At 41.8% G+C, this 20,104-nt stretch overlaps 1 pseudogene; it reads right to left on the reverse strand.

Moving 5' to 3' along the window:
- The window catches only part of LOC120023985, a 32,923-nt pseudogene extending 20,406 nt beyond the window's left edge, over window positions 1–12,517 (reverse strand).
- Window positions 12,518–20,104: the final 7,587 nt, after the last annotated feature.

Here is a 20,104-nt window from a genome sequence, read left to right on the forward strand (position 1 = left end):
AAGGGCTATTTTACCAAGAAGGAGAGTGATGAGTGCTGCATCAGATGACCTGGCCTCCCGACCTCAACCAAATTGAGATGTTTGGGATGAGTCGGACCGCAGAGTGAAGGAAAAGCAGCCAACAAGAGCTCAGCATATGTGGGAACTCCTTCAAGACTTTTGGAAAAGCTTTCCAGGTGAAGCTGGTTGAGAGAATGCCAAGAGTGTGCAAAGCTGTCACTTGTTTGGTTACTACATGATTCCATATGTGTTATTTCACCGCGGGAAACTGAGGGCCCAGAATATTTTATACAATGTTGTAAGTTTGCTAGTGCGAGTTTCAGCCCGGACCCAAGATAGTTTATCAAATATTTGAAGTTCCTTGCAAACAGGCCATGCGTAGCCAATGTAATTTATAGGATATCTGTTTTTAAATCCAGATATTTTCTACCTTAAGGCTGTAATGTTTTTATTTCTTGGCTTTAAGTAGACTATTTTTACATAGTTGGCAATGCCAATAGAAGTTACTTTTAGAATTTTGATTAACCACAATGATTTTGAGATTCAAAGACTATTATAAATTAAATGCAACTGTTCCATGAAAATGTGCATTTAAAATCATAACTGGCACGCAGATCAGTTGAAATGGTAAGATAAATTGGCACTACAAATGGAAAAGGTTGCCCCTGGACCCTTGGTGTAGCAGCAGAATCTGCGAAGGCCAGCAGCAGCGTGAGGAAGTGGGTCAGGAACAATTTTTTTTTCTTCTGGTTAGGCTAAATCATTTGTGTCTTCATTATTCAAACACAGTGTGCTTAAAGCATCAGACAAGCTCAGTAGCAACGGGTGTCTATATAGGGAAAAATACACGTTTTTAAATGTCCACCTATCGATTGGTCGAAAGAACAGACGACTCTAGATCGATCAAGATTTTATTTTTGTCATGGACAGCCATACATTAAGCACCGAATGGAATTACTGTAACGAAATAATCTTTGTGATAGTCAATATATAGAGATGTTTTAAATTCAAACAAGCAGTTTATTTTTTCATGAAGATTGCTGAGACAAAAGATTATCATTGGTAACGCGTCTTCCTGATCCTTCCTTGCGGCGGCAGTGAGAAGTGAAGTCGTAGACGGGTACTTTGATGCTCTTGCCCTCCTTCAGCTTCCTCAGAACAGTCACCAACAGTTCAAAGTCAAAGGCTTCTGGGTGGTCAAAGTTATAATCGTTCTTAGCTGCCAGCTCCTTCTCATCTTTGGTCAAAACCTGGGGGCAGAAAACAAAGTCAAGACTCAGGAATTCAATAACAATCTTGCCCAATCTCAAACTAACCTGGGCCCTTCCCCTGAACCCCAGGTAGGTAATTGTCTAGATCTGAGAGGATTGGATAGGTACAATTTGGCAAACATTCCATTTAGCTTAACAAAGGGCAAGATGGAGCTAATACAATATTGAGTATATCTATCCATGCTATTGTAAGATACACAAGCAGGTAGGGCGGGTGCTACGGAGCCTATTGGGGCAACAAAGTATGAGTTGTTAAAGCCATTCCCTTGTCACCTCAAATGAGAACATGGCCGCTACAGTAAATTGATATTAATTATTCAGTTAGAGGTTTATGCAATTAAAAAGCTCAAATCAGGATTAAAATGGAAGCCCGTTTGGAGGGTAGAGGACAGAGCAGGGTAAACACACCACAACCAGGTTCTGTTAAGCTTTCTTTAACAACAGGGAAACAATGCAAGCAGCAGTCTCAGAATGCTATTGAGTTTAGTGGGTCTGCCTGGGTAGGATGAGCATGCCTCTAGAGCAGGGATGGGCAACTTTGATGGGGGTCACAAAAAAAAAATCGGAACTTCTCATGAGGGGCCGCAGTGGCTCGCGAGTCTGCGTACCCACATCAATACATTGCAGGGCCTAGCATTTTGAAGGCCCTAAGTGAAATTAGAAGTTTAGATATCTGGCTAGACTAACTTACCAATCTAAAAAATGTTAGCTGACATGGGCTAATTGAGTGACTGTCAGTGACTGACATAAGAGAAAAACTGAGGATGCACAACCACATTTAAAAATGGCACCTTGTGTATTCTAACTCTCAAAAGTAAGTTGAGACCGGGCCGGCCGGTAGTTGCCCATCTCTGCTGCAGAGGGTATTGATAGTTCTGTGCTACTCCTATACTAAATCACAGGGGACTAGTTTGGCGAGTTTACCTTAGAGCCTTCCTTATAAATAAAGGCAGGATCTTACCAAGGATAAAGTCCTGGGGCTAAGCATATCTTCTTATAGTTTACCTTGGTGTCCTCATAGCATTTACATGATACTCTTTTAGTAGAAAGATTCTAGAAAACTAAGTTTACCTTATAGAAAGAGTCCTGTGGTTTACCTTATAGAAAGAGTCCTGTGGTTTACCTTATAGAAAGAGTCCTGGAGAGGAGGACCACCCAGGGAACATCCAGAGCCTCAATTATCTTATTGGCCACCGTAGTTTTCCCAGAGGCACTTCCTCCACACAGGGCCTGCAGGAAGAAACAGGGTTAAGGCGGGGCTCCCGACAAACGCACACTATGAATCTAAAAAAACAACCGCGGGAGTGAAAACAACAATACATGCAGTGGTTGTGAAACACAGGATGCAGTGGTTGTGAAAAACAGGATGCAGTGGTTGTGAAACACAGGATGCAGTGGTTGTGAAACACAGGATGCAGTGGTTGTGAAACACAGGATGCAGTGGTTGTGAAAAACAGGATGCAGTGGTTGTGAAACACAGGATGCAGTGGTTGTGAAACACAGGATGCAGTGGTTGTGAAAAACAGGATGCAGTGGTTGTGAAACACAGGATGCAGTGGTTGTGAAACACAGGATGCAGTGGTTGTGAAAAACAGGATGCAGTGGTTGTGAAACACAGGTTGCAGTGGTTGTGAAAAACAGGATGCAGTGGTTGTGAAAAACAGGATGCAGTGGTTGTGAAAAACAGGATGCAGTGGTTGTAGTGTCTGCTGCTGCACAGGCAGTGGAACCCCTATTAAGTAGTGAATACATAAACCAGAGAGGTGCAATGATTCAGATAACACAGGGTGAAGTTCAAAACTGCTGAGTTAGGCTACAAACTTGCACAGAAAGAATATTCAAGATAACAAAATGGAACTGAAAACTGCCTGGATAAGCTGTTTTTCAAAATAGTCAACATAAAATGGATTTCACTTCGAATTTAGCTATGTTGTCACAATGAAACCCAGCCATCAGACTGACTGATAGACCATGAAGCAACCTATCCCGTAAATTGCATTACATCTGTCTGAAATGATTAACCAGAGAAAATGTCAAACTCCTTTTATGTGCCCTCTTTGACCTCTGAGGCAGGTTGATTATTCCACCCCAGTGGACTTCCTACTATTTCCGTCATTAGCAGAGTGCTGGCCAGAGCAGACCAGCAGGGTGTTTTTTTTAACGGGAATCGTCGACCAGGGCATCTTCAGAAGAATGGCGATGGAATGTATAGCATTTTTTTAGCGCTCGTCTTAACTTAGGTTTTTACACGTTTCCACCATCGTTTCCTATGACCGAAAAGAGCTTCTGGACATCAGAACAGTGATCACTAACCTCGATTTGGATGAAGATTTCTACTTCAACGAGTCGGCAGCAAAGGACACATTGCTCAACCCTGACCAGGCCCTAATCCCAGACACTCGGAAGAGAAAGACACGGCGACCTAGAGGCTGAAGAACTGTAATATCCTATGTTTTTCGGAAACTTGGCTAAACAAGGACATGGATAATATTCTAGCAGTTTTTTCTAGGACAGAACGGCAGCGTAGGGTAAGCTCAAGGGGGGTGGTGTTTACTTCTTCCTTAACAACAGCTGGTGCGCGATCTCTAATATTAAGGACGTCTCGAGGTTCTGTTCGCCCGAGTTAGAATACCACATGATAAGCTGTAAACCATACTATTTACCAAGAGAGTTTATCTATATTTTTCAAAGCAGTCTATTTACCACCACAAACAGATGCTGGCACTAAGAGCTGTATAGGGCCATAAGCAAACAAGAAAATGTTCATCCAGTGGCGGTGCTCTTAGTGGTCAGTGATTTTAATCCAGTAAAAAAACTGAAATCCATTTTATCTAATTTCTACCAGAATGTCACCTGTGCAACTAGAGGCAAAAAAAACTTGAGATCACCATAACTCCACACGAAGAGACGCATATAAAGCTCGCCCTCCATTTGGCAAATCTGACCATAACTCCAGTGGTGTAAAGTACTTAAGTAAAAATACTTTAAAGTACTACATAAGTAATTTTTGGGGGTATCTGTACTTTACTATTTATATTGGACAACTTTTACTTCACTATATTCCTAAAGAAAATAAAATTTACTTTTTACTCCATACATTTTCCCTGACACCCAAAAGTACTTGTTACATTTTGAATGCTTAGCAGGGCAGGTTCATGTGGTCTAATTCACATACTTATCAAGAGAACATCCCTGGTCATCCCTGCCTCTGATCTGGCAGACTCACTAAACACATGCTTAGTTTGTAAATGATGTCTGAGTGTTGGAGTGTGCTCCTGGATATCTGTAAAAAAAAAAAGAAAAAAAAAAAGGCACCATATTTATACATGTACTTTGATACTTAAGTATATTTAAGCGATTACATTTACTTTTGGTACTTAAGTTTATTTAAAACCACATACTTTTAGAATTTTACTCAAGTAGTATTTTACTGGGTGACTTTTACTTGAGTCATTTTCTATTAAAGCATCTTTACTTTTACTCAAGTATGACAATTGGGTACTTTTTCCACCACTGCATAACTCTATCCTCCTGATTCCTGCTTACAAAGAAAAACTCAAACGGGAAGTACCAGTGAGTCGCTCAATGCGGAAGTGACCGTACGCACATATCCCAACCAGAAGCCATGGATTACAAGCAACACATACAGTGAGCTTAAGGCTAGAATGAATGGTCATTGGTACATCTGTTTTAGTAGTGTCTGCTCTGCTTGAAATTTGAAGAGTTGAAACATAAACATGGTATGGTTCAAAAGGTTAACATCTCTATTTCAGTAAAATAATGTGTTTATGTCCATTTAACCGATTCTCTAAGACCAAACCTCAAATGCAAATAGCGAGTTGAAACCGTTTGACAGAGAGGAAGAAGTGATCTCTCATCTTTGTTGTTGTGAATGGTAGGGGGAGGGGCTTGTGAGAAAGAGGCGAAGCGAGAGGTTTCAATCTCACCAAACTCTGTCCAAAATAATCCCAATGCGTTTCTATGCACTTATTTTGAACCTAAGCTTGCAATCCCGCCTTTGGGACAACAACTCCCATTGTTAGGGAGGAGACATTAGCATCTCGTCATTATATACAGATCTCTGGTGTAAATGGGAAGGTGCACAGTACAAAGAGTGCAAATGAGACAAGACCAAATAGACAACATGAGAACAAGCGGACATAAATGCTCAAAAATGAAAAATACAACAAAAAATTGATTCTGCAATACATGCATTTGGAATATTGCGTAAAAACACATTGAAATTAATCAAATTCATTCGATATATCGCCCAGCTTAATTGCAAACTATCATGGTTTACAAAGGGAAACCCAAGCGCGAGCTGCCCAGTGACGCAAGCCTACTAGATGAACTCTATATGCCTTCTACGCTTGCTTTGAGGCAAGCAACACTGAACCATGAGTGAGAGCACCAGTAGTTTCAGATGACTGTGTGATCACGCTCTCTGTAGCCGATGTGAGTAAGACCTTTCAACAGGTTAACATTCACAAGGCCACACGGCCAGATGGATTACCACAATGCGTACTCAGAGCATGCGCTGACCAGCTGGCAAGGGTCTTCACTGACATTTTCAACCTCTCCCTGACCCAGACTGTAGTCCCTGTGCCCAAGAACACCATAGGTAAACCATCTTAATGACTAAGGCCCCGTAGCACTCACATCTGTAGCCATGAAAAGCTTTGAAAGGCTGGTCATGGCGCACATCAACACCATCATCCCAGACACCCTGGACCCACTCCAATTTGCATACCGCCCCAACAGATCCACAGTTGACGCAATCGCTATTGCACTCCACACTGCTCTTTCCCATTTGGACAAAAGGAACACCTACGTGAGAATGCTGTTCATTCACTACAGCTCAGCATTCAACACCATAGTGCCTCCAAGCGCATCACTAAGCTAAGGACCTAGACTGAACACCTCCCTCTGCAACTGGATCCTGGACTTCCTGACGGGACGCCCCCAGGTGGTAAGGGTAGGCAACAACACATCCGCCAAGCTTACCCTTAACACGGGGCCCCTCAAGGGTGCGTGCTTAGTCTCCTCCTGTACTCCCTGTTCACCCACAACTGCGTGGTTGCAGACAACTCCAACACCATCATTAAGTTTTCCGACAACTCAACGGTGGTAGGCCAGATCACCGACAACGAGTGGCAGTGTGGTCAAGAGGCAGTAGTGAAGGCTTGACAATGCCTCACCCCTGAGGAGGCAGAAAAGATTTGGCATGTGCCCCCAGATCCTCAAAAGGTTCTACAGCTGCACCATTGAGAGCATCTTGACTGGCTGCATCACTGCTTGGTATGGCAACTGCTTGGCATCCGATCGCAAGGCGCTACAGAGGGTAATGGTTACGGCCCAGTACATCACTGGAGCCGAGCTCCCTGCCATCGAGGACCTCTATACCAGGCGGTGTCAAAGGAAAGCCCTAAATATTGTCAAAGACTCCAGCTACCCAAGTCATAAACTGTTCTCTCTGCTACTGCACAGCAAGTGGTACCAACAGCCTGGAACCAACATGACCCTGAACAGCTTCTACCCCAAGTTTACAGGTAATGACTCATTACAATGTCAGCTTGCTTACCAATGACGAAAGCCTCCTTGAAGGTGGTCCCAGTGACATTGTACCATGGGGGCCGTCCTGCAGTGTAGATGGTCCTTTTGTTGGTCCTTAGTAGAGGTGGCTCAGTCTTGCTCTGGCTGGTGGTCAGTTTCCGTGGAGAGAGCGAGGGTGTCAGAAGGCAGCAGCGGTGGTTACGAAGACTGTCCAGAGAATCATCTCCACTGCCACTGGGGTACGAAAACAACACAAGGGACAAAAAGGTTAGTTTCTCTCAAATTCAGCCTCAACATAATAATTTAGCCCTCTTCACTAGATACCCTTTTATTATTGTAGAGATTCCACATTGAAGAGGATTGTATTACAGCTATGATTTATCTGTGAGGCGAATCATTTCAAACATCCACTCACAAAAGCCATCATATCCATATCTAGCATTAGAGATGGCATTTGAGCGCACACCTGCCCATGAAGATCTGGACAATTTGATTACAACGCCTAGGCCCTATGGCCTGTGGAGAGAAGAATGTTCATACATTTCAGAAGCCCTCATCAGTAGTTGTCCACAGTTACACTATATGGCCAAAAGTATGCGAACACCCTTTATAATTAGTGGATTCAGCGATGTCAGCCACACCCGTTGCTGACAGGTGTATAAAATTGAGCACGCCGCCATGCAATCGCCATAGACAAACATTGGCAGTAGAATGGCCGTACTGAAGAGCTCAGTGACTTTCAAAGTGGCATCGTCATATGATGTCACCTTTCCAACAAGTGGGACCGCCGAGTGCTGAAGGGTGTAAAAATTGTCTGTCCTCGGTTGCCACATTCACCACCGAGTTCAAAACTGCCTCTGGAAGCAACGGCAGCACAATAACTGTTCGTCTGGAGCTTCATGAAATGGATTTCCATGGCCGAGCAGCCGCACACGAGCTTAAGATCACCACGCCCAATGCCAAGCGTCGGCTAGAGTGGTGTAAAGCTTGCCGCCATTGGACTGGAGCAGCGGAAACGTGTTCTCTGGAGTGATGAATCACGTTTCACAATCTGTCAGTCCGACGGACGAATATTGGTTTGGTGGATACCAGCACAACGCTACTGGCCCGAATGCCTAGTGCCAACTGTAAAGGTTGGTGGAGGAGGAATAATGGTCTGGGGTTGTTTTTCATGGTTCAGGCTAGGCCCCTTAGTTCCAGTGAAGGGAAATGTTAACAGTACAGCATACAATTACATTTTAGACAATTCTGTGCTTCCAACTTTGTGGCAACAGTTTGGGGAAGGCCCTTTCTTGTTTCAGCATGACAACGCCCCGTGCACAAAGCAAGGTACCTACAGAAATGGTTTGTCAAGATCTGTGTAGAAGAACTTGACTGACCTGCACATAGCCCTGACCTCAACCCCATCGAACACCTATGGGATGAATTGGAATGCCGACTGCAACCAGGCCTTATCGCCCAACATCACTAATGCTCTTGTGACTGAATGGAAGCAAGTCCCTGCAGTAATGTTGCAACATCTACTGGAAAGCCTTCCCAGAAGAGTGGAGGCTGTTATAGCAGCAAAGGGGGGGGACCAACTCCATATTAATGTCCATGATTTTGGAATGAGATGTTCAAGGAGCAGGTGTCCACATACTTTTGGTCAAGTAGTGTATGTACAACGCAAAAGTCTAGCAACACAAAGGTTGTGTGTTTGAATCTCATCACGGATAACTTTAGCATTTTTCGTTAATTAGCTACTTTGCAACTATACTGGACAAAAATATAAAACACAACATGTAACTATTTTACTTAGTTACAGTTCATATAAAGGAAATCAGTCAACTGAAATAAATTAATTAGGCCCTAATCTATGGATTTCACATGACTGGGCAGGGGTGCAGCCATGGCCAGGGAGGGCATAGGACCACCCACTTGGGAGTCAGGCCCAGCCAATCAAAACATGTTTTTTTCCCCCACAAAAGGGCTTTACTCCTCAGTTTCATCAGCTGTCTAGGTGGCTGGTCTCAGACGATCCCGCAGTTGAAGAAGCAGGATGTGGATGTCCATAGCTGCCGTGTTTACAACTGGTCTGCGGTTGTGAGGCCAGTTGGACGTACTGCCAAATTATCTAAAATTAAGTTGGAGGCGGCTTATGGTTGAGAAATTAACATTAAATTCTCTGGCAACAGTTCTGGTGGACATTCCTGCAGTCAGCATGACAATTGCACGCTCCCTCAAAACAAAAATCTGTTGCATTGTGTTGTGTCCCCAGCACAAAGTGCACCAGTGTAATGATCATGCCACACCTGTCAGGTGGATGGATTATCTTGACAAAGGAGAAATGCTCGCTAACAGGAATGTAAACAAATCTGTGAACAAAATTTGAGTGAAATAAGCTTTTTGTGTGTATGGATATATTTTTTCTAAGTATACTTACTACTTCTTAGCTACTTTGCATATTAGATAACCCTTCCCCTAACCTAACTCCTAAACGTAATCCTTTAACTACTTAGCTAGCATGTTAACTAACCCTAAACTTAACCCGTGGACCTAACCTAACCCCTAATCTTAACTCCTAGCCTAGCTAACGTTAGCCACAACAAATTGGAATTTGTGTAATCTACACGAATTAGTTAAGAAAATTGTGTAATACACACAAAATGCATTGTGACAAATCGTGTAATACACACGAAAAAGTGGACTTGTGGACTTGCCTGTCACAAATTGCAAATAAGTAATGTGTGTATTTCACAATAAGCTGTGATAGTGTTGTTTATAAAGGAGTTGTCTAAGTAAAAACATGTACATCAATAATCTGAAACTGTGTTGACTGAAACACACTAGTTTCACTGTCTGTTGGGGTGAGGGAGAAGGATGAAAACTTGACCACCCTCTCCAGGAAATCACACTGCTGCCTGGGGGCATTGGGCAGGCACTTGCATGAATAAGGATGTCATCATTTGGTCAAATAGTGTAGAAAATAGAAATGTGTGACAACAGCTGGGCTGTATCATGTCTAAGTGGTTTCCTTACCTACTTTTCCTCTTCCTTTGTCCTGACCTGAAGAAGACATGATAGGACAAGTGAAAGCAAATTTGGTCATTCAAAGCCTCAGGTACACATTTTCACTTGATAAGTTCACTTAGTGTAGGAGAGACGACGAAGAGATGAAACCAACTATTGAACTTAACACCTGGACGTTCATATTGTTGCTGCTCTGCTACAATGCTAACTAGGCATCTGAATCACTGCACCCAGTCACTGCCACGAGTTTGTGATGGTGCATTCGCTAGCTAAATGTGGCCAGCTAATTAATTTACTACATTCAACATAACTTGGCAACCTACTTATCTGGCGTCCAACATTCAAGCTGGGATATTGAGTACAGGCTTACATAAATGTACTTATTTCAAAGAAAGTCCGCATAGTTAGTGGGACAAGAAACCAAGATTGTGACATCAAAAGTAAGCCAGCACGAAGGTATGCGTTGCTATGGTAATTTCAGTAAACAAACAGTGCATCCAGTAGAAAACAACACTACAGCAGACGCAAAAGTTGAAATATTGGAGTCCCGTCTACAGTTGCAGCTGAAGGCATTCACTGCCAGCCTCAACAGCATTTACTGTCATGCTTTCATTGAAAACAATGACATTCGATTAGCCGTCTACCTCATACGATGTAAACGCAGCATTAGATAGACCTCATATACTCTCTGTATTGATTTGTTGTTAAGGGAAAAAGCATTAGATAGACCTCACGTCATTGGATCTGTCCCATTATGGCGTCTATGAGAACATGGCCAGCAGCAAAAAAAATATATGTATACAGTAACTAACCCAAGATACACCACCAATGCTGTTTCCAATGGGAGCAAATGAAGCACAGCTGCTGTTTCCAATGGGAGCAAATGAAGCACAGCTGCTGTTTCCAATGGGAGCAAATGAAGCACAGCTGCTGTTTCCAATGGGAGCAAATGAAGCACAGCTGCTGTTTCTAATGGGAGCAAATGAAGCATAGCTGCTGTTTCCAATGGGAGCAAATGAAGCACAGCTGCTGTTTCCAATGGGAGCAAATGAAGCATAGCTGCTGTTTCCAATGGGAGCAAATGAAGCATAGCTGCTGTTTCTAATGGGAGCAAATGAAGCACAGCTGCTGTTTCCAATGGGAGCAAATGAAGCATAGCTGCTGTTTCCAATGGGAGCAAATGAAGCACAGCTGCTGTTTCCAATGGGAGCAAATGAAGCACAGCTGCTGTTTCCAATGGGAGCAAATGAAGCACAGCTGCTGTTTCCAATGGGAGCAAATGAAGCATAGCTGCTGTTTCCAATGGGAGCAAATGAAGCACAGCTGCTGTTTCCAATGGGAGCAAATGAAGCACAGCTGCGGTTTCCCACGGGAGCAAATGAAGCACAGCTGCGGTTTCCAATGGGAGCAAATGAAGCATAGCTGTGGTTTCCAATGGGAGCAAATGAAGCATAGCTGCGGTTTCCAATGGGAGCAAATGAAGCACAGCTGCGGTTTCCAACGGGAGCAAATGAAGCACAGCTGCGGTTTCCAATGGGAGCAAATGAAGCATAGCTGTGGTTTCCAATGGGAGCAAATGAAGCACAGCTGCGGTTTCCAACGGGAGCAAATGAAGCACAGCTGCTGTTTCCAATGGGAGCAAATGAAGCACAGCTGCGGTTTCCAATGGGAGCAAATGAAGCACAGCTGCGGTTTCCAACGGGAGCAAATGAAGCACAGCTGCGGTTTCCAATGGGAGCAAATGAAGCATAGCTGTGGTTTCCAATGGGAGCAAATGAAGCATAGCTGCGGTTTCCAATGGGAGCAAATGAAGCACAGCTGCGGTTTCCAACGGGAGCAAATGAAGCACAGCTGCGGTTTCCAATGGGAGCAAATGAAGCACAGCTGCGGTTTCCAATGGGAGCAAATGAAGCACAGCTGCGGTTTCCAATGGGAGCAAATGAAGCACAGCTGCTGTTTCCAATGGGAGCAAATGAAGCATAGCTGCTGTTTCCAATGGGAGCAAATGAAGCACAGCTGCGGTTTCCAATGGGAGCAAATGAAGCACAGCTGCGGTTTCCAACGGGAGCAAATGAAGCACAGCTGCGGTTTCCAATGGGAGCAAATGAAGCACAGCTGCTGTTTCCAATGGGAGCAAATGAAGCATAGCTGCTGTTTCCAATGGGTGCAAATGAAGCATAGCTGCTGTTTCCAATGGGAGCAAATGAAGCATAGCTGTGGTTTCCAATGGGAGCAAATGAAGCATAGCTGCGGTTTCCAATGGGAGCCAATGACAGCGGGCAGAACGAGCTAGCGAGATCCCATTGGCGATTTCTAGCATGTATATGCAGATTTCCGTTAGGGAACCCCTAAATTCGCCCTTGCACTCCTTCTAAACAATGCCATTTAATGCACGTCTACAAAACTTAGTCCAATCTGTTCGTAACAGATTGTAGTTTTGGGAACAGAAAACTGTATTGAGATCAAATGTTTCAAAATTAGCAGAATGTGCCCAGTTTCACCTAGCTCCAGCTTCTCCCATTTCCCCCCATATTTGGTGGTGAGAAGTTCTAAACCGATGCTTAGATTTATAAATCCAATGAGATCTGGGCCTAGTTACCCAGAGCCTTCGTAGCGTTAAGATCATTGTTAGAACCATCTTACGATGCATCTTTAGTAACCGCAGTGTTTCCCAGAGCCTTCATGGCTCTTAAAAACATTCGCACATCTACTCGTGATCCTGACCACTCGTAGAGCAGCAGTGCATCGTTAGACTTCTGCCATACCCCACAAGCAGTAGCAGTGCATGGGTAAAATCACAGAGGAAGCCAAGCCAGGTTAGTAAAAAATCCATGTTAAAACTTGTTGTGATAATTGCATTGTTTGCTCTTTGATCTATAACCCATTAGTTCATTTGCCAGCATGATATACAATAAGGCCGTGACAACAAAAAGACAACAGTCACACAGTGGCGGGAATAAACTCAACAACACATTTTTTTCATCACAAAACCGGAGAGCAACATCTGTCTGGTAAAGTCCGCAAAGCAAATATTGCATCTAACAAACATGGTCAAGCAAGTTAATGTTTTCGACAACTACTGATTTAGAACCACGGAGTTACCACAAGTCAGCACAAAGACAACTGGAGCACTGCCAGTTATTTCAGCACCATTTTAACTTAAAAATTGAAACATCTTCAAATCAACAAGGCTATATATGCTTAGTTTAACACACAGAAAAAAACTTAAATATACCAAAAACAATTTAGTCCAATCAATGTTGCTGAATATCATGTTGCGGTTTATGGTACTGATTTCTCTCTGTGTGTGTGCATGCAGGCAAAACCATGTTTTTTGACTCACCCTACTTGTATTAGACTAGTTGAACGCCTATGCCATCCTCCTCTCCATCATAGACTATGCTTTTAGTTTTTGTTGTCATATGCTACCTAGCTAAAATGCTTGCTAGCCTAACTTCCTCGCATGGGCAACAATTCACCAGCTAAGTTAGCTACCTAGTTAACGTGAGCCTAAAAGGGCAAGTCTACATCTAGAACTTCATTCATCTCAGGCCAGTGGCAAAAAATGAATTTATGGTTAGATCAGAATCGCTGCCATAATCATTTGCCTGTAAAGAGAATTAAGTCAAGACCACAAGTCCAAATCCCCATCTCCATCCATGGCTTAGGAAAGGGCCGATTTTAGAAAGCAAGCTATTGCAGGACTTCAACACAAGCAGACCAGAAATGAAAATTAGGTTTTGCTTAGGATGTGATTTGATTGGTGTGAAGCCAAATCCAAACTGGCCTCCCTTGGGCTGTGTTTTGCTGCACCAGGACAACCCACAGTTGAGCTCAGCTGAACGCTGATTGGCTAATTATTTTATAATTGTTTTATCAATGGAGGCCAAATGCTTGCAGGCATCAATCAACCAAATGTTACGACCGCAACATGTCATACTATTTTGGTCCAGACAGCACCAGATACATGGGCTACACATACTGAGACACAGGGGCACGTGTCCCTCGCTCAGATGATTTCTCTGGTGAGATTCAGCCACTTGCGAATTAATTGAATATTACGAAAACACAAGCGAGAGATCTTTTTATTAGTCAAATATTTGGGGAAGCCTGGCTTCCCTTGGCAACCATGGATACATGTCACAGCTCACAATATATAATTCTAAAACAATTTATAAGCGTTTTGTGTGAATGGGCATGATCATACAATATTAATTGTTTCATTTAGGTAATGTATAGGATCTAATGTAATATTTGAAAAATGCATTTTGTCAAGCTTAGATTTATCCAAAGCTGAATCTTATCCAGTACAAATTGGAAATACCTGCAACACTATAAACGCCAAGCCATTGTCAGAGTTCAGCAGAACAACAATAATCAGGGTTGGGGAGTAACTGCATGTAATCTGATTACAAAAACAAACTAACTGTAATCAGTTACGTTACCAGCAAAACTATTGTAATCAGATTACAGGTACTTAAAAACAACTAGAGATTACTTTTTGGATTACTTTTAAATTCAGAAAGAAGGTTTGAGAAAAAACACATTGTCATCTTTCTGTTTTCTCTGACATTCAATTCAGTATTGAAAAAAGGCACAAGTTTGAATTTGTTCCACCTGCAAGTCTGACCACAAATCAGAGACCTCTATGATGACACACACCAAATGCGTTTAATGGATAATTTGTGTCTTCTTATAATCCCTTTTAAGGGCAAAGTAATCCAAAAGTAACAAAGTGATTATGGCAGCGATTCTGATCTAACCATAAATTCATTTTTTGCCACTGGCCTGAGATGAATGAAGTTCTAGATGTAGACTTGCCCTTTTAGGCTCACGTTAACTAGGTAGCTAATTTAGCTGGTGAATTGTTGCCCATGCGAGGAAGTTAGGCTAGCAAGCATTTTAGCTAGGTAGCTAGGTAGCATATGACAACAAAAACTAAAAGCATAGTCTATGATGGAGAGGAGGATGGCATAGGCGTTCAACTAGTCGAAATATCTTGCACTTTTTTGACGTCGACACAAACGCTGTCGATACCTTTTAAGGGCTTGGCTGTTTCCAGTCAACTGTGACCTGTAGCTGCACCAAAGCAAACGCCTGCACATTCACAGCCAATTTTACAACTTGGGCTATAGGCTACTGCAGCAGTGGAATTGAGAGTAGGCTACTAGTTTTTGTCGGGTCCGATATTTGCAACTGGTGATACTTATTGCAATGAAGGATTTAATTCGTTTTATTAGCACAGTTGGAATGGCTTGGACGACTTTTCTCAGTGCCATTTAAAATACAGTCGGGACTGATCGCCGTGAAACGCCAAATCTTCAGATTCTGCGTAATTTGTTAGATACAACGGGTGACGAGACACGACCATGGATACCACTGTGAATTCAGGAAGAAATTCCGAGAAATCTCACCTCGTGCACGAGATGAATGCCAAAATGTATTCACGGAAAAGGTAATGACATTGTTTTTCCTTCATGTTTGAGCTGTGATTATCTCATATGAAGCCAAAATAATGTAGATGTTATGATATTTGGTTCATTCCACATGCCATATTCTGATATTTTAGTTTGCGCATTAGCCTACGAAGAGGGAGAATATATTTATAATTTGTACAATTATACAGACATACAGTAGACCGGTCCATTTTTTTTATGCAGTAATTTTAAGGGTTTATTAAACTCAAACTATTTAGGCTAAGGTGCAGGGCAGTACTGTAGGTGTACACTATTTATCTTGTGCTGTGATTGTTTTAAACTGTAGTTAGTATAGCTTATTATAATTGTTGGAGACATAGGCAACCAAAACCAAACTGATAGTCCTGTTTCTTGAAAACATGCGGTAATGCAACGAAAATGCATGTTACCATGAAGTAGGCTACACATCCCATGCCGGGATAGCTCACGCTGCACATAGAAGACATTCACATTTGTAGCCTATAATTTCCAAGGATCCAGTGTTATAGAACGGTAGTGGCCTAATTTAGCTTTATTCACGCTGAGTCTATTCTTAATCTTAACCTGTCCGGGTGCTGCCAATAAGCAGGCAGTGTGTGAAATGTTTTGTTTGAATGAACAAATTATTTCCATGCTTGGCTTCGTTTTGGACAGTATTTGACGGATGGCCCCGAGGGAAGTTCCATGATCACTGGTAAAAACCCATCATCTCTCATTACGAGATCTGATGGGAGAATGGCGAAACACCCTGAGACCTTAGCAATTCTATCAACTACATTTTAAGTAATAGTAAAAAATAAAAAAAGTGATTTTGTTTTTACTGGGGGTTTGCAGATTGTTATCCGTCACTTTTAAAATGTTCAGATACAAAATTGTAGGCAATTTTATTTAGTGAGCTATATTTTTTGTAAAATTACAATGTGCTGCCTATAGATTTTTAAGAGAATCCTTGACATAGTTATCTATTTAAAATGCGCGTAGGGGGAAAAAGTTATGTTTATAAAAAAATAACAAAGCTAAATAGATTATTAGGTCTACCTATTTGTGTAAAAAATGCTAAATACAGTCTAACCTAAACGAAAACTATTAGTCTATTTTAGTAGCCTATTGAGTTTAATACTTTATTCCCAATGGTATAGCAATTATAACCGCAAAAACACAAAAGGTTGAATGAAGATGATTTGATTTCAGCACCATGGACAGCAGTCGTGTTTAAAGACTCTAAATAATAATTTGTCCTTAACTGACTTTACTAGTTAAAGGCTAAATAAATAATAATGAAAAAACATTTGACAAATGCTCGTTTTTTTGGTTATTGACGTGAATAAAAATAATAAACTTATATTGCAACAAATAAACTATAGAATCCTTGATGTTTTATTGATTTTGGGAATGTATTGAAATATGAATAGCTAATAGCTTATCCTTAGGGAAGTACGTGTGGATCATCATATGGGAATTGGGCCTACACTGGATTCAGAGTGCTGGCGAGACCTGGCTATCCAAGGAAATGTCATAACCCACTCGGTAAAAACTAGTTAAATAAACATTGTTTCCACGTCATTTCAACAGATAAAAAATAATAAAATGTATGATGACGTTGAATCAACGTGGAAAACTGTTTGGAATTGCAAAAAGTCATTAATGTAAGGGATTTGTTTGTTTTTTCCACCCAGTTTGCAACCTAAAACCAATGAAATGGTGACATGTTTTGTTGATTTCACCTTAGTTGACAACTGAACCAAATGTAAATCAAAACTAGACGTTGAACTGATGTCTGTGCCCAGTAGAAAGCCAAAAGTGTGTTTAGTTAATGGCATTAATTGGCATATAGGAAATGCCCCACGATATTTTCTATGTATTTATGTATTTGCCTTGTGTTGGGTTTAAGTGAACTCACATATGTGTCCTTTGTATTTAAATTGCAGTATGATTTGCTTAGTCAACCCCACCATATAATTTCCCCACAAAAAAATTTAATAATTGGTAATCTAATTGTATATATTAGCATCAGGAAACACGTACTATATGAGATGTGTGTTTTATGTATACAGACATTTGTATAGAGCCTAAGAACGGTTTTAATGTCTTTAATCAAATGAAATGACCCGAAAATGCTATTAGATTTTTAGTTAAAGATCCCGAACAGTTATTCTGATTCCCATAATATTTTTTTTGTGGTAGAAATGCTCACATAAAAAAAAAAAAAACTTTTTCTCCCACGTCTAATTTACCAGGCTAAGTGGGCGGGGAGCTTATATTCATGAGCTCGCCTTGACTGACAACTCTTTGAAATGCCAATGTCAAGAAACTTGGATATAGTGAGCAGGGTTGCAGTAAAATCATCTCAAGCTAATTTGGTGATGATCAATGCAACTCAAACAACATTGAAATTCCATCGATGTCAATTATTTTTATCTCCTGTTTGCCTCTTGTGATACACTTCACAGCAGCACTGAAGGATGTGTTGACATGATAACTCCTTTTGTTCCATGCTGGCTGAAGACCTAGCTAGCCAGTAACTAGATAACACCAGAAACATAAGTATCTTTGCCATAGATGAATGGCGCAAATTTTTATTTGTTGACACCCTACAGTCAAGTTTTGGCACCAGTAGTGTAGCGATCTAGCTATACTCCTCCCCTCTGCAAACACATTATACAATGTTGGTTACAAGTAGGTACTTATTTAAATTAGGTAAAAGAATATCCTAATAGAATTGGTTTATTAAAATGAAAGTTATGATGTCAGCCTATCCCCATAATAATTCTGAATCCAAGTGTTTGACATGGGGGAGGGGACCAGTAACTTTATGATCAAACTTTATCAGTGTAAAAGCAACAGTCATTGTTTATACTTTGGTCATCATACTTTGATCTGGTTTCATCGAAATATCATCCAATTGAATGAAAAATATGATTTTGACTGTTCATGACCTTTTGATAACTCTGTCACGGATTTTGACCCTCCATAAACACCAACACAATATAGTTATTTTTTAACGCTATTTGCCATTCTGCTTATCCTTACTAAACCAAAGCGATAAAAAATGTACAGATAGGCCAATTGGGTCCTATTATGTAAACGGTGCCAGTGAGAGCAGTGTGCATTCAACAATGACAATAGGATTTTGATACAATCTGAGCTTTGATATTGTAAAACAGAAGAAGAAATTAAATAGGTTGGTTGACAGCCCCACGCATTCCAAGTCTGGGACAATAATTATGAGAGCGAGACTGATGTTGCAGCAGGTAACACCAAACCTGGAAGTATTGCAGCGTGAAATGGGGAATGTTTATGGCATGTTTATTTAAGTGTGCACACAGTGTGTGGGGATGAGGGTGTTGCAGTGTCCCTGTGTCTTCAGATCAGCAAATCAGGATGGTCTTTACAGTCAGTCACCCATGCCTGAGAAATCTTTGCTGCAAGCTGTGCATGTATTCTTGAAAACAAGATTACCATTTTGGAGTTAATATAGCCTGTGGTTTTAAAGGCCCAGTGCAGTCAAAAACATGAATTCCCTGTGTTTTATAAACACTATATAGACAAAAGTATGTGGACACCTCTTCAAATTAGTAGATTTGGCTATTTCAGCCACGCCGTTGCTGACAGTTGTATAAAATCGAGCACCCTGCCATGCAATCTCCATAGACAAACATTAACAGTAGAATGGCCTTACTGAAGAGCTCAGAGACTTTCAATGTGGTACCGTCATAGGATGCCACCTTTCCTACAAGTCAGTTTGTACAATTTCTGCCCTCCTAGAGCTGCCACGGTCAACTGTAAGTGCTGTTATTGTGAAGTGGAAACATCTAGGAGCAACAACGGCTCAGCCGTGAAGTGGTAGGCCACACAAACTCACAGAATGGGACCACCGAGTGCTGAAGCATGTAACACGTCTGTTCTCGGTTGCAACACTCACTACCGAGTTCAAAACTGCCTCTGGAAGCAATGCCAGCACAAGAACTGTACGTCGGGAGCTTCATAAAATGGGTTTCCATGGCCGAGCAGCTGCACACAAGCTTAAGATCACTATGCACAATGCCAATTGTCGGCTGGAGTGGTGTAAAGCTCGCCGTAATTGGACTCTGGAGTAGTGGAAACGCGTTCTCTGGAGTGATGAATCATGCTTCACCATCTGGCAGTTCGATGGCGGATCTGGGTTTGGCAGATGCCAGGAGAACGCTACCTGCCTCAATGCATAGTGTCAACTGTAATGTTTGGTGGAGAAGGAATAGTTCCAGTGAAGGGAGATCTTAACGCTACAGCATACAATGCCATTCTAGATGATTCTGTGCCTCCAACTTTGTGGCAACAGCTTGGGGAAGGCACTTTCCTGATTCAGAATGATGATGCCCCGGTGCACAAAGCGAGGTCCATACAGAAATGGTTTGTCGAGATCTGTGTGGAAGAACTTGACTGGCCTGCACAGAGCCCTGACCTCAACCCCGTCGAACACCTTAGGGATGAATTGGAATGCCGACTGCGAGCCAGGCCTAATCGCCAAACATCATTGCCCGGCTTCACTAATGCTCTTGTGACTGAATGGAAGCAAGTTTCCTTAGCAATGTTCCAACAACTAGTGGAAAGCCTTCCCAGAAGAGTGGAGGCTGTTGTCACAGCGAAGGGGGGACCAACTCCATATTAATGCCCATGATTTTGGAATGAGATGTTCGACGAGCAGGTGTCCACATATACTTTTTGTCATGTAGTGTATATTTCCACTGAGGTTAGAATAATACTGTGAAAGTTATCATAATGCCCTTTTAGTGTAAGAGCTGTTGGGGAAAAAACACCAATTTCTGTCTGTTTTGG

The sequence above is a fragment of the Salvelinus namaycush genome, chromosome 29 (assembly GCF_016432855.1).
Source record: "Salvelinus namaycush isolate Seneca chromosome 29, SaNama_1.0, whole genome shotgun sequence".
NCBI classification, from domain to species: Eukaryota; Metazoa; Chordata; class Actinopteri; order Salmoniformes; family Salmonidae; genus Salvelinus; species Salvelinus namaycush.